Source organism: Aedes albopictus, chromosome 2 (assembly GCF_035046485.1).
Source record: "Aedes albopictus strain Foshan chromosome 2, AalbF5, whole genome shotgun sequence".
Classification (NCBI taxonomy): domain Eukaryota; kingdom Metazoa; phylum Arthropoda; class Insecta; order Diptera; family Culicidae; genus Aedes; species Aedes albopictus.
This window is the reverse complement of record NC_085137.1, coordinates 388,513,458-388,529,032: the sequence shown is the minus strand read 5'-3', so window position 1 is coordinate 388,529,032 and position 15,575 is coordinate 388,513,458. Positions and strand designations below refer to the sequence as shown.

At 39.4% G+C, this 15,575-nt stretch overlaps 1 protein-coding gene across 6 annotated transcripts in view; it reads left to right on the top strand.

Annotated features, from left to right (window-relative positions):
- Window positions 1-15,575, top strand: part of LOC109400676 (dachshund homolog 1) — a 424,184-nt gene that overhangs the window by 385,817 nt on the left and 22,792 nt on the right. The gene's annotated exons all lie outside the window — the stretch shown is intronic.

Below are 15,575 nucleotides of genomic sequence, written 5' to 3'. Positions count from 1 at the left end.
ACGTATACGGGGTTGAAACTTGTATTATAGGTAACATATTAGGAAAATATGTTGGGATATCAGAGAGTAAACTATTCAAATAACTATAACGTGTGATTCCTCTAACAAAATGTTGTCAAATTTGCAGAAACTATGCTTGGATATCATACATGTGATAAGAATTTGAAAAACTAATGTACATATGTTTGTAGAAATCATAAATGGCCGTAGAACCACGATATGTGCATATTTACTCATATATGAAAATTCTATAGAAATACCGCAATATCTTCAAATGACAAAAACTTCAATTTCCCTCGATGAAAGATTTTCAAATTTTCAGAGAAGATACCAGGATAGTATATCTTTCGAATGACGGGTGCCAAATTGGTGGACATTTTTATTTGATAATAACGGTTTTAGGCACACCGTGGAAACATTTGTTACAATGTACCTCAATTTAGTGCACGTTTTAATTTTCAAAATAACTAAAAAAATCGAGCTTTACATAAAATCGAAGCAACATTTTTTATTTCATTTTTATTTAAAACTAGCTGTCCCGGCAAACTTTGTCTTGCCAAGCTTGTGGTGGTTTGGCAGCTTTTGAGCTCATTTAAGCACCGCACTCCAGATTGGTTTTATTTCGATCGTTTTGATTTTCTTCCCAGTTTATGAAAAAGCAACACTTTTTATGATTTTCAAATAGCTGAACGTACATATGTAGAGTAATGCGGGGCAAAAGTTCGCACGGGGAAAAAGTTCGCAATGGGTATTTTTCTGAGCACGAGTAAAGAACTCAAACAAATCTGTATGGGTTCGACACATAATCAGGTCAGTTACTCGTCAATAAAAATTGGAACGATGTCGTTATGGTTTGGCAGAGTTATGCGAAAAAAATGCGTTTCTATGTGTTTTGATAGAATTTTTGGACCTTTTGGAATAAGAATTTGTAGTAATAGGAAGAAGAAGAATCTCATAATCTCTTGATGTCGGAGAATCGTTATTCCATAGTAGTTCGAGAGGTGCACTCGAATAAACAATATACTACTAGTGCTTCTTGCAGAAAGGGACATTGTTAAAACCTCGACAGTGGGGCAAAAGTTCGCAGTAGCTGTGGGGCAAAAGTTCGCACTGGATTTCTGAACCTAATACATCAATATAATTACAGAATCTTTGAAGCAATGATGGTTTCGTACAGAAACTACTATATACAGGGTGTTGGGTTCCTTACCCAGAATATTTCAGGGGGTGATTAAGGATGATATTTGATGAAAAAAATTGTTCTACGCAAATGGTCAAATCTCAACCATTACGGAGTTATTGACGTCCATGTAGTCACCGACCATTACCTGGTTCCATGCTGAATATTGTTTTCGTTATTATTCTTTCTTTTCACATTCGCACTACGTGCCCAGCCCACTGAAGTCTGCCGTAATTTATTCGTTTCTCAATACTCCGTTTTGATGAAGTAGGTTGATCTTGATCGAAGTTGCTGCTTCCTGCTCTAACTCATTCGTCAAACAAATAGGTAAGAGCAGGATGTAGCATCTTCGATCATATTCAATCTATCTCATTAAACATGATTAATATTCGCAGCATTTTGTGCTCTGTCTCTACTTGGGACCTTGTGGTTTTGGTCAAGTTTCAAAAGCAACTAAGCAATGCTCAGAAAGTCGAAGTGGAAAATTACTGATTTTGGTTGTATTGAATGAAGTGCTTGCAGAAATTTCTCGATTTCTTTCAGAAGAATTTGTGCAGATCATAGTCTGAGAGTGTTTACCAAACTTATTTATGAGCTGCTCTGCGAACATTGGTTTAGACCTCGCTCAAGTATTCACAGTCGCAATTGAGGTAGCTAATGGTTGGAAAATTCTGTAGGGGATCTTTCAGTAATTCTAACAGGAGTTCTTTTAACGATGTCTCCAGCAGTTTCTTCGAGAATTCATCCAAAAATTACTTAGGAATTTTTGTAAGGGGTTTTAAGAGGTTCCACAAAGAATTATTCCGTGAGTTCATTTGAAGTTTAGTCAGGATTTCTTTTCTAAGAACATTTTTCAGGAAAATCATTTGGATGTTCATCTGTGAATTCTTGTAGAAGGAACTAGGAATTTCTTGCAGAACATCCTTCGGATTTGTTTTTTAAGAGTTTTTAGACAATTTATCCTGAAATCATTTGATTAATTCTGCAGAAGTTTCTCCGAAAGTATCTACAAAAATTCAATTAGGGATAATTTTACTAGCTTCTTTGGAGGAATTCCCACAGGAGTTTCTCCGGAGATTCTTTCAGGGATTCCTCCAAAAGATAGCTCCAGGAATTCCCTCAGAGATACCTCTACAATAACTTCGGAGATTGTTCCAGATTTCCTCCAGAGATTTCTCCAGAAACTTCTCCAGAGATGCCTCTAGGGATTCCTCCAAGAATTTCTCAAAATACTCCAAAGCAATTTCTCTAGGGATCACTACAGGAATTACTGCAAAATTTTCTCCAGAAATACGTTTAGGGATTCCTCCAGAATTCCACTGAAAGCTTCCGCCGGAATGCCTCTAGAGATTCCTCCAAGAATTTCTCCAGGGATTCTATGAGTTTTTTTTTATCCAGGGCTTAGTCCAGGAATTCCTGCAGAATTTCCTCCAGAAATTCCTGCAAAACTTCCTCCAGGAATTCCTCCAGGATTCCCTTAAAGATTCCTTCAGGAAATTCTCTAGGAATTCCGCAGAGCAATTTCTCCAGCAATTTCTTTAGGGATTACTACATGGATTCTTTCACGAATTCCTCGAGGAGTTTCAGCAAAATTTCGTGCAGGAATTCTTCTAGGGATTTCTCCAGAATTCCCCTTAAAGTTCCTCCAGGAATGCCTCTAGGAATCCGCCAGAAATTCTTCCAGGAACTCCTCCAGGAATTCCTTCAAGGATTCCTCCAGAAACTTCGTAAGTGATATATCCAGGAATACCTGTATGAATTCTTCAGAAATTTCTCTAAGGACTTCTTCAAGGATTGCCCCAGAAATTCAACAGTATTTTTTCAGCAATTCCTACATCAATTTCTCCAATGATGCCTCCAGGTATTCCTCCAGGGATTGCTCCAGAGATTTAGTCAGTAATTGATGCAGGCATTTTTAAAGTAATTCCTTTAAAATATCTCTAGGAACTCTTCCAGGGATTACTTCAGGAGTTCGCTCAGAAATTCCTCCGATGATTTCTTTAAGAATTTCTCTAAAAAATTTCTCCAGGAATTCTTGGATTGCTTAAGCAATTCCTTCAGAATTTCCTCCAGAAATTTATCCAGGGATTCCTCCGGGAATTCCTCCAGGGATTCCTACGAAAATTCTTCCTCCAGCGATTTTATCAGGAATACCTTCAAGAGATTCCTTCACTAGTATTCCATGGATTCCACAAAGCAACCTCCAGGAAATCCTTCAGGGATTTCTTCAGCAATTCCTTTAGAGATTTTCCAGGAATTTCATAAGAGATTTCCCCAGGATTTCCTTCAGGGATTCTATCAGAAACTCTCCCAAGGATTTCTCCACAGTTTTTTTTAAGTTTCCTCCAGAAATTGCTTCAGTAATTTCTCAAAGACTTCAAAATTTCTTACATTTTGTTCAGGAGTTCCTCCAGAGATTTTTCCACGAGCTGCTCAAGAGATTACTTCAGCTTTTTACCAACAGAGTTTATTCTAAGAATTCTTTCAGAGATTCCTTTAGGAACTTGTCCGGAGTTTCCTACAGGAATACCTCAGAGAACTTCTCCTGGGATTCCTCCAGAAATTCCCTCAAAGTTTCCTTTACAAATTCCTCCAGTAATTTCTTCAAGAATTCCTTCAGGAATTTCTCCAGAAAGTGCTTCAGTGGTTTCTCCAAGTTTCCTCCCTAGATTCCTTGATTCATACCTTTAGGGGTTTCTCCAGTAATTCGTCCAGAGATTTCCTCACGACTTTTTCGAATAATTCGTGCAAGGATTCCTCCAGAAATTCCACCAAGGATGCCACCTGAGATTCCTTTAGGAATTCCTACAGGAATTCCAAAGTTTCCTCCACAAATTCTCCCAAGGCTTTCTTCACGAATTCCTCCAGTAATACCACCTGGGTTTCCTCCACCGATTCCTCCATGGATTCTTCTAAGAATTCCGGGGAATTCTTCAGGTATTCCTTCAAGGGTTTCTCCAGGCATTTCGCCAGTGATTACACCAGAAATTCCTACAGGGATTCTTTACATTTTCCTCTAGAGAGTTCTCGAAGAACTCCAAAGGAGCAATTTCTACAGAAATTGCAACAGGAACTCCTGCAGAAATTTTTCTTGTAATTCCTGCAGAATTTCCTCCAGGAATTCCTGCAGAAGTTCCTCAAAAAATGCGTCTACGGATTCCTCCAGAAATAGTCTAAAAGCTCTTTCAGGAATGCCTCTAGGAATTCCTCCAAGCATTCCTCTAGCAATTTCTATGGAGATTTCAACATGAATTCCTTCTGATATTCCTCCAAAAGTACCGGCAGAATTTTGTGCAGGAATTTCTCTAGGGATACTTCCAGAATTTCCCTTAAAGTTCCTCCAGGAATGCCTCTAGGGAATCCTCCAGAAATTCATCCAGGGACTCCTCCAGGAATTCCTTCGAGGATTCCTCCAGAAATTTCGTAAGAGATTCCTCCAGGAAAACCTGCATGATTTTTTTCGAGAAATTCCCTTCCCAGGAATCCATTGAAAATGTCTCTAAAGGCTTCTGCAAGGATTGCCCCAGAATTTTAACAGTGATTTTTCAGCAATTCCTACATCAATTTCTACAGTGATGCTTCGAGGTATTCCTCCAGAGATTGCTACAGAGATTTTGTCAGTAACTCTTCCAAGCATTCTTCTGAAAATTCCTTAAAAGATTTCTCCAGCAACTCTCCTAGGGATTACTTCAGGAGTTCCCTCAGGAATTCTTTTGACGATTTCTATGGGAATTTCTCTAAGAATTTCTCCAGGAGTTTCTCTTGGGATTTCTAAGGGAATTTCTCCAGAGATTTCTACGGAAATTCTTCCTCCAAGGATCCTTCACTAATTTTTCCATGAATCTCTCAAGGAAATCTTCTAGGAATTCCTCCAGGGATTCAATGAGGAATTTCTCCAATTCATACTTCCACAGTTATCCCTGAAAGAATTCCTGGAGAAATCCCAAGAGAAGTTCTTTGAGTTATCCCTGGAGGAAACTCTGGAGGAGTTCCTTGAGGACTCTTTGAAGGAATTCCTGGAAGAATCTCTTCTGGAGGAATAACCGAAGTAATCTAGTAATCACTAAAGCACTTTCTGGAAGAATCCCTGGAAAAATTCCTGAAGCAAACTCAGAAGGAATGCCTGAAAATTTTCCTGGAACAATATTAGAAGGAATCCCTGGACGAATCTATGGAGAAATGTTTGGAAGAATCCCTGAAAAAAAAACGCTGGTGAAATTCCTAGAAGAGCCTCTGGCGAAATAGATAACATAATTCCTAGAGGATTTTTTTTGGGAATCTTTGGAAGAATGCGTGGAACAACATCTGTAATTCCAGGAAAAAAATCCTGAAGTAGACCCTGGGGCTCACTCTACAGGAGTCTCTGGAGGAATTCATGCAGTAATCTCTGTTACAATCCTTGGAGGAACTCTGGAGAAATCCTTGAAGGAAATCTAGAAGCAATCGCTGGATAAACTTTTGGGGGAATCCCTGGAGGAACTTGTGAGGACAAATTTGGAGGAAACCTTGGAAGAATCCCTGGAGTAAAAACAAAAGGAATGTCTAAAAAATATCTCTGAAAGAATTCCTAGAGGAATTCCTAAAGGAATGCCTAGAGGGATCCAGAAGTAATACATGGAGAATTCTTTGAAGGAATACTTGGAGGATTCCATGAAGGAATTCCTAGAAAAATTCCTGATGGAGTTCCTAGAGGAATCCCTGGAGGAATCTCTGCAGGAATCCGTGGGGGGATTTATGCAGGAATTCGTGGAGGAATTCTTGAAGGAATCCCAGGTGAAATTTCTGGAGGCATCTAATTTAGGAAATTACTGAAGGAAAACCTGTAGGTAATAACCAAGAAATCCAGGGAGGAAACCTGGAAAAATCCCTGGAGAACCTTCTAGAGGAAACCCTGAAGACATTGTTGGACAAATTCCTGGGGGAATTTGTGAAAAAAATTTTGGAGGAAAATTATAAAGAATCCCTGTAGGAATTTATGGTGTAATCACTGGAGAAATGCATGGAGAAATCCTGGAAGGAATGCCTTGAGCATTCCTTGACGGAATTCTTAGAAGAACCCGACTAGAAAAATATATCAAGTTTATATCACATTGTGTTATGACAATATGAAATTTTTCTATAACTTATTTTGTTATAAACTAGATGCAGAATGATGTTAAAATAACTAAAACTGTAACAAAAAGTACACCGGTCTAATCAAAATAATAACCTATTTTGTTATAATCAGAACAAAATTATAACACAATATGATATAAATTTTAGCTTCAAGAAAACTAGTTTCTATCATATTTTGATACAATTGTGTAAAATGATGCTCTGGATGTCAAAGAATCCGAACTAAATTATTTCACAATGAGTTATTAAACAACACTTATAACATAATATGATACAATTGAGTTATAATATTTTTAAACACCAACGATGTTAAACATGATTATATCACAATGAGTTATACATATCATGGTTTGTTATAATTATGTTATATTTTTGTTAGAATCTTCTAGTCGGGAATCCATGGAGGAATCTGTGGAGGGAACCCTGGAGGTATTCCTGGAGGAATTCGTGAAGAAAGCCTTGGGAGAATTCGTGGAGGAAACTTTGGAATTCCTGTAGGAGTTCCTGGAGGAATCCCTGAAGGATTCTCAGGAGGCATCCCTGGTGGAATTTCTGGAGGAATTCTGGATGAATTACTGGAGAAACCCCTGAAGGAATGAATCAAGGCATCCAGGGAGGAAACATGGAGAAATCTCTGGAGCACTTTCTGGAGGAACCCCTGAAGGAATTCTTGAAGAAATTACTGGAGGAATTTGTAAAGGAAACGTCGGAGGAATTTCTGGAGAAATCCCAGGAGAAGTTCTCTGAGGTTCTCCTGGAGGAAATTTCGAAGAAGTTCCTAAAGGAATTTCTGAAAGAATTCCTAGAATAATTTCTGTTGATAAATTGTGAAGTTATCACTGGTGCAGCTCCTGGAAGAATCTCTAGAGGAACTCCTGAACGAAATTTTAAAGGAATTCCTGTAGAAAGTCTTGGAGAAATAACTGAAGGAATTTCTGGAGGAAATTTTGGAAAAATCCCTGGAGAAGTCTTTGGAAGAGTTTCCGATTGAATTTCTTCAGGGAATTCCTGGGGAAACCCCTGAAGAAATTCCTGGAGGAATCTCTAAAGGAATTGCTGAAGGAGTCCCTGGAGGAATTCCTGAAGGAATCTCTAATGGATTTGCTGAAGTAATCCCAGATGGAATTTTTGAAGAAATCCCAGGAGAAGTTTCTGAAGGATTCGAGGAATTCGTGGAGGAATCACTGGAGGATTTTATAGAGGAATTTCAGGAATTCCAGGAATTTCTTCAGGGATTCCTCCGGGAATTCCTCCAGGGTTTCCTACGAAAATTCTTCCTCCAGAGATTCTATCAGGAATACCTTCAAGATATTCCTTCACTAGTATTCTATGGATCCCTCAAAAAATCCTTCAGGAATTTATCCAGAGAATCTCTGGGAATCTCTGAAGGGATTCTTGGAATAATCTCTGCTGGAAGAATAACTGAAGTAATCCCTGGTGCAGTTTCTGGAAGAATATCTGGAAAAATTCCTGAAGTAATCCCCGGAGAAAACCTGGCGAATTCCCTGAAGGAATCCCAAGAGTAATCCCTTGAAGAATTTGAGAACCTTCCTAATGAATCGCGTTGGGAACAACTCGCTGATGTAGTGTTTGGGGTCAATAATACCCAATGCACAACAAGGAAAGAATCTCTTGAGGAATCATTGGAGGAATTCAAGTAGTAATTTCTGGTGTAATTACTGGAGGAATGCTTTGAAAAATCCCTGGAGGAATTCCTGGATGAATCTCCGGAGAAATTACTGGAAAAATTTCTGAAGTTATCTTTGGAGGAAACCTGAAGAATTCCTTAAGGAATTCTTGAGAGTAATCCCTGGAAGAATTTGTCAGCCTTCCTTCTGAACTTCTGAAAGAATTAATCGAAGAATCCCTGGAGGACACCTAGAGGAAACCCTGGAAGAATCTCTGAAAGAATTCATGGAGCAATTCCTTGAAGAATTGCTGGAAGAATTCCTGGAGGAATCCTAAAGAGAATTCCAGAAGGAATGCATGAAGGAATCCTTGGAGAAATCCCTGGAGAGATCCCTGGACGAATATGTGGAGAATTCCTTGAAATAAATCCCGAAGGAATTTATACGAATACCTAGAGGATTAATTCAGAAAGAATCCCTGAAGCACTTTGTGGAGAAATTTGAGGAAAAATCCCTGGAGGAATTTATGGATGAATCACTGAAGAAATTCCTTGTAGGAATGCACGGAGGAATCTCTGGAGATATTTCTAGAATTATTCCTAGAGAAATTTCTAGAGAAATCGTCAGAGATTTTTTTAGAATATTATCTTTGAGGATTTTCAGTAGGATTCTCTGAAGGATATTCCTTGAGAAGCTCCTAGAGGAATCCCTGTAGAATTGGCTGTCAGAATTCTTGGAGGAATTTTGGAGGAATCCAGAGATTTACTCTGGAAGAATTCTTGAAGCAATCTTTGGAGGAATGTCTGGAGGAATCTCTGGAGAAATTTCCGGAGGAACTCCTGCAGGAAAGTGCTCCAGAGATTTCTCCATGTTTCCTCCCTGGATGCCTTGATTAATTCCTTCAGGGGTTTCTCCAGTAATTCGTCCAGAGATTTCCTCACGAGTTTTCCGAATAATTCGTCCACGGGTTCCTCCAGAAATTCCACCAGGGATGCCTCCTGAGAATCCTTCAGGGATTCCTCCAGGAACTCCTACAGGAATTCCAAAGTTTCCTCCACGAATTCTCCCAAGGCTTTCTTCACGAATTCCTCCAGGAATACCTCCAGGGTTCCCTCCACAGATTCCTCCATGGATTCTTCTAAGAATTCCGTCAAGGAATGCTCAAGGCATTCCTTCCAGGATTTCTCCATGCATTTCTCCAGTGATTACACCATAAATTCCTACAGGGATTCTTTATAATTTTCCTCCAAAATTTTTTTCACAAATTCCCCCAGGAATTTGTCCAACAATGTCTTCAGGGTTTCCTCTAGAAGGTTCTCCAGGGATTTTTCCAGGTTTCCTCCCTGGATTTCTTGGTTATTACCTACAGGTTTTCCTTCAGTAATTTCCTAAATTAGATGCCCCCAGAAATTTCACCTGGGATTCCTTCAAGAATTCCTCCACGAATTCCTGCATAAATCCCCCCACGGATTCCTGCAGAGATTCCTCCAGGGATTCCTCTAGGAACTCCATCAGGAATTTTTCTAGGAATTCCTTCATGGAATCCTCCAAGTATTCCTTCAAAGAATTCTCCATGTATTACTTCTGGATCCCTCTAGGCATTCCTTTAGGAATTCCTCTAGGAATTCTTTCAGAGATATTTTTTAGACATTCCTTTTGTTTTTACTCCAGGGATTCTTCCAAGGTTTCCTCCAAATTTGTCCTCACAAGTTCCTCCAGGGATTCCCCCAAAAGTTTATCCAGCGATTGCTTCTAGATTTCCTTCAAGGATTTCTCCAGAGTTCCTCCAAGGATTGTAACAGAGATTACTGCATGAATTCCTCCAGAGACTCCTGTAGAGTGAGCCCCAGGGTCTACTTCAGGATTTTTTTCCTGGAATTACAGATGTTCTTCCACGCATTCTTCCAAAGATTCCCAAAAAAAATCCTCTAGGAATTATGTTATCTATTTCGCCAGAGGCTCTTCTAGGAATTTCACCAGCGTTTTTTTTTCAGGGATTCTTCCAAACATTTCTCCATAGATTCGTCCAGGGATTCCTTCTAATATTGTTCCAGGAAAATTTTCAGGCATTCTTTCTGAGTTTGCTTCAGGAATTTTTCCAGGGATTCTTCCAGAAAGTGCTTTAGTGATTACTAGATTACTTCGGTTATTCCTCCAGAAGAGATTCTTCCAGGAATTCCTTCAAAGAGTCCTCAAGGAACTCCTCCAGAGTTTCCTCCAGGGATAACTCAAAGAACTTCTCTTGGGATTTCTCCAGGAATTCTTTCAGGGATAACTGTGGAAGTATGAATTGGAGAAATTCCTCATTGAATCCCTGGAGGAATTCCTAGAAGATTTCCTTGAGAGATTCATGGAAAAATTAGTGAAGGATCCTTGGAGGAGGAATTTCCGTAGAAATCTCTGGAGAAATTCCCTTAGAAATCCCAAGAGAAACTCCTGGAGAAATTCTTAGAGAAATTCCCATAGAAATCGTCAAAAGAATTCCTGAGGGAACTCCTGAAGTAATCCCTAGGAGAGTTGCTGGAGAAATCTTTTAAGGAATTTTCAGAAGAATGCTTGGAAGAGTTACTGACAAAATCTCTGGAGCAATCTCTGGAGGAATACCTCGAAGCATCACTGTAGAAATTGATGTAGGAATTGCTGAAAAATCACTGTTAAAATTCTGGGGCAATCCTTGCAGAAGCCTTTAGAGACATTTTCAATGGATTCCTGGGAAGGGAATTTCTCGAAAAAAATCATGCAGGTTTTCCTGGAGGAATCTCTTACGAAATTTCTGGAGGAATCCTCGAAGGAATTCCTGGAGGAGTCCCTGGATGAATTTCTGGAGGATTCCCTAGAGGCATTCCTGGAGGAACTTTAAGGGAAATTCTGGAAGTATCCCTAGAGAAATTCCTGCACAAAATTCTGCCGGTACTTTTGGAGGAATATCAGAAGGAATTCATGTTGAAATCTCCATAGAAATTGCTAGAGGAATGCTTGGAGGAATTCCTAGAGGCATTCCTGAAAGAGCTTTTAGACTATTTCTGGAGGAATCCGTAGACGCATTTTTTGAGGAACTTCTGCAGGAATTCCTGGAGGAAATTCTGCAGGAATTACAAGAAAAATTTCTGCAGGAGTTCCTGTTGCAATTTCTGTAGAAATTGCTCCTTTGGAGTTCTTCGAGAACTCTCTAGAGGAAAATGTAAAGAATCCCTGTAGGAATTTCTGGTGTAATCACTGGCGAAATGCCTGGAGAAACCCTTGAAGGAATACCTGAAGAATTCCCCGGAATTCTTAGAAGAATCCATGGAGGAATCGGTGGAGGAAACCCAGGTGGTATTACTGGAGGAATTCGTGAAGAAAGCCTTGGGAGAATTTGTGGAGGAAACTTTGGAATTCCTGTAGGAATTCCTAAAGGAATCTCAGGTGGCATCCTTGGTGGAATTTCTGGAGGAATCCTTGCACGAATTATTCGAAAAAGTCGTGAGGAAATCTCTGGACGAATTACTGGAGAAACCCCTAAAGGTATGAATCAAGGAATCTAGGGAGGAAACTTGGAGAAACCACTGAAGCACTTTCTGGAGAAATTCCTGAAGGAATTCTTGAAGAAATTACTGGAGGAATTTGTAAAGGAAACTTTGAGGGAATTTCTGGAGGAATCCCAGGAGAAGTTCTCTGAGGTATTCCTGTAGGAAACTCCGGACAAGTTCCTAAAGGAATCTCTGAAAGAATTCTTAGAATAAACTCTGTTGGTAAAAAGCTGAAGTAATCTCTTGAGCAGCTCGTGGAAAAATCTCTGGAGGAACTCCTGAACAAAATGTAAGAAATTTTGAAGTCTTTGAGAAATTACTGAAGCAATTTCTGGAGGAAACTTAAAAAAAACTGTGGAGAAATCCTTGGGAGAGTTTCTGATAGAATCCCTGAAGGAAATCCTGGGGAAATCTCTTATGAAATTCCTGGAAAATCTCTAAAGGAATTGCTGAAGAAATCCCTGAAGGATTTCCTGGAGGTTGCTTTGTGGAATCCATGGAATACTAGTGAAGGAATCTCTTGAAGGTATTCCTGATAAAATCGCTGGAGGAAGAATTTTCGTAGGAATCCCTGGAGGAATTCCCGGAGGAATCCCTGGATAAATTTCTGGAGGAAATTCTGAAGGAATTCCTTAAGCAATCCAAGAATTCCTGGAGAAATTTTTTAGAGAAATTCTTAAAGAAATCATCGGAGGAATTTCTGAGCGAACTCCTGAAGTAATCCCTGGAAGAGTTCCTAGAGATATTTTAAAGGAATTACTTTAAAAATGCCTGCATCAATTACTGACTAAATCTCTGGAGCAATCCCTGGAGGAATACCTGGAGGCATCATTGGAGAAATTGATGTAGGAATTGCTGAAAAAATACTGTTGAATTTCTGGGGCAATCCTTGAAGAAGTCCTTAGAGAAATTTCTGAAGAATTCATACAGGTATTCCTGGATATATCACTTACGAAGTTTCTGGAGGAATCCTTGAAGGAATTCCTGGAGGAGTTCCTGGAAGAATTTCTGGCGGATTCCTAGAGGCATTCCTGGAGGAACTTTAAGGGGAATTCTGGAGAAATCCCTAGAAGAATTCCTGCACGAAATTTTGCTGAAACTCCTCGAGGAATTCGTGAAAGAATCCATGTAGTAATCCCTAAAGAAATTGCTGGAGAAATTGCTCTGCGGAATTCCTAGAGAATTTCCTGAAGGAATCTTTAAGGGAATCCTGGAGGAATTCCTGGAGGAAGTTTTGCAGGAATTTCTGGAGGAAATTCTGCAGGAATTCCTGGACTAAGCCCTGGATAAAAAAAAACTCATAGAATCCCTGGAGAAATTCTTGGAGGAATCTCTAGAGGCATTCCGGCGGAAGCTTTCAGTGGAATTCTGGAGGAATCCCTAAACGTATTTCTGGAGAAAATTTTGCAGTAATTCCTGTAGTGATCCCTAGAGAAATTGCTTTGGAGTATTTTGAGAAATTCTTGGAGGAATCCCTAGAGGCATCTCTGGAGAAGTTTCTGGAGAAATCTCTGGAGGAAATCTGGAACAATCTCCGAAGTTATTGTAGAGGTATCTCTGAGGGAATTCCTGGAGCTATCTTTTGGAGGAATCCCTGAAAGAATCTCCGGAGAAACTCCTGTGGGAATTCCTCCAAAGAAGCTAGTAAAATTATCCCTAATTGAATTTTTGTAGATACTTTCGGAGAAACTTCTGCAGAATTAATCAAATGATTTCAGGATAAATTGTCTAAAAACTCTTAAAAAACAAATCCGAAGGATGTTCTGCAAGAAATTCCTAGTTCCTTCTACAAGAATTCACAGATGAACATCCAAATGATTTTCCTGAAAAATGTTCTTAGAAAAGAAATCCTGACTAAACTTCAAATGAACTCACGGAATAATTCTTTGTGGAACCTCTTAAAACCCCTTACAAAAATTCCTAAGTAATTTTTGGATGAATTCTCGAAGAAACTGCTGGAGACATCGTTAAAAGAACTCCTGTTAGAATTACTGAAAGATCCCCTACAGAATTTTCCAACCATTAGCTACCTCAATTGCGACTGTGAATACTTGAGCGAGGTCTAAACCAATGTTCGCAGAGCAGCTCATAAATAAGTTTGGTAAACACTCTCAGACTATGATCTGCACAAATTCTTCTGAAAGAAATCGAGAAATTTCTGCAAGCACTTCATTCAATACAACCAAAATCAGTAATTTTCCACTTCGACTTTCAGAGCATTGCTTAGTTGCTTTTGAAACTTGACCAAAACCACAAGGTCCCAAGTAGAGACAGAGCACAAAATGCTGCGAATATTAATCATGTTTAATGAGATAGATTGAATATGATCGAAGATGCTACATCCTGCTCTTACCTATTTGTTTGACGAATGAGTTAGAGCAGGAAGCAGCAACTTCGATCAAGATCAACCTACTTCATCAAAACGGAGTATTGAGAAACGAATAAATTACGGCAGACTTCAGTGGGCTGGGCACGTAGTGCGAATGTGAAAAGAAAGAATAATAACGAAAACAATATTCAGCATGGAACCAGGTAATGGTCGGTGACTACATGGACGTCTACGAACGTGCTGGCTACACGTGGTTGAAAAAGACCTGAGAATTATTAAATGTTCGGGGAAACAGGAGCAACAGCGTCCAAGACCGACGAAGATTGTGCTGTACTATGTGCTCAAAGCTGGAGTAAAGTTACTTTATAGCTAACAAGGTTCCTTCCGGGATCACCAGCTCACTATTAAAATCATCGCGAACCCTAGGTATTGACAACAACAGTTTTATTCTGATGTTTCTCATCCTCCAAGAGGATGCTGGAATAATAACACAGCCTAACCAAGCCTCTCAGTTACTGTCTACCAAAATCCAACACTCGTCCCGAAATTATCATGAGCTTCCCAGAATCATCGGGACTACAAAAAGCATTCAACTGATTCAACTGAACACCTTGCCGAACACACAGCGAGCGGCGTCGTTCTTTTCACTCATGCGCCAGCGCGCCATGCTGTTGTTGTTCGGCGCGGGGAATCAAGTAGCCCTGTGCGCGAAGTAAACATGACGCTAGTTTCGCTGTCACAGTGGGGTCAAGAGAGCTAAATTCTAATGCACTTGCTGAAACAAATGTATGATGCAAAACTGTGCATTCAAATCAAAATTGCAGAGAAATGACAAGAGTTAGGAGTTTGGTGTCAAAGAACGAATTGTAGGGCATTTCAAGGCGCTCAACTTTGTCTAAGGAAGAAAATAAGTTAATTACGTATTTTTTAGAGTAAATCGACAAAAACAGTTAAAAATTCACTTACTTTTCACTTATTTGCTCTTAAAAAGTGTGTAAGTAACAAAAACTTGCATGTTCGAAGATGACGTTCAATAGCAAATTTCATAATCTTTCAAACGGTGCTGAGAGATCTTGAATAAGTTAAACCGTTTTCATGTTATTGTCGTTTTATTAAAAGCATTGTCAAAATCGTGAAAAGTTCAATAACTCCGTAATGGTTGAGATTTGACCATATGCGTAGAACAATTTTTTTCATCAAATATCATCCTTAATCACCCCCTGAAATATTCTGGGTAAGGAACCCAACACCCTGTATGTATCATATGTGTAGTATGCACCCTGAAATCGTTCCGGCAGAGGGGTTGAACTTAATTTTGTAAGAAACTCCATTGTAAGGCAAACATTATGTTCAATCATTTAAATCAAGAAATGAAAAATGGCTAAAAACATTTTAAAATATTTTCTTAGTCATCCTCGTCGTGTCTTTTCGTATGTTTCTGAAGTTCTTCTTCTTCTTCTTCTTGGCGTAACGTCCTCATTGGGACAAAGCCTGCTTCTCAGCTTAGTGTACTATGAGCACTTCCACAGTTATTAACTGAGAGCTTCCTCTGCCAATGACCATTTTGCATGCGTATATCGTGTGGCAGGCACGAAGATACTCTATGCCCAAGGAAGTCAAGGAAATTTCCTTTACGAAAAGATCCTGGACCGACCGGGAATCGAACCCGTCACCCTCAGTATGGTCATGGTTCTGAAGTTCTTATGTTCATCTACTCTACTGGGGTCTTTCATAGCTTAGTTTGTAAATTGACAGCTATAACTCATCGCCATACTGACGGGGATAAGATACGATTAGGGTCCCGTTCAACAGTT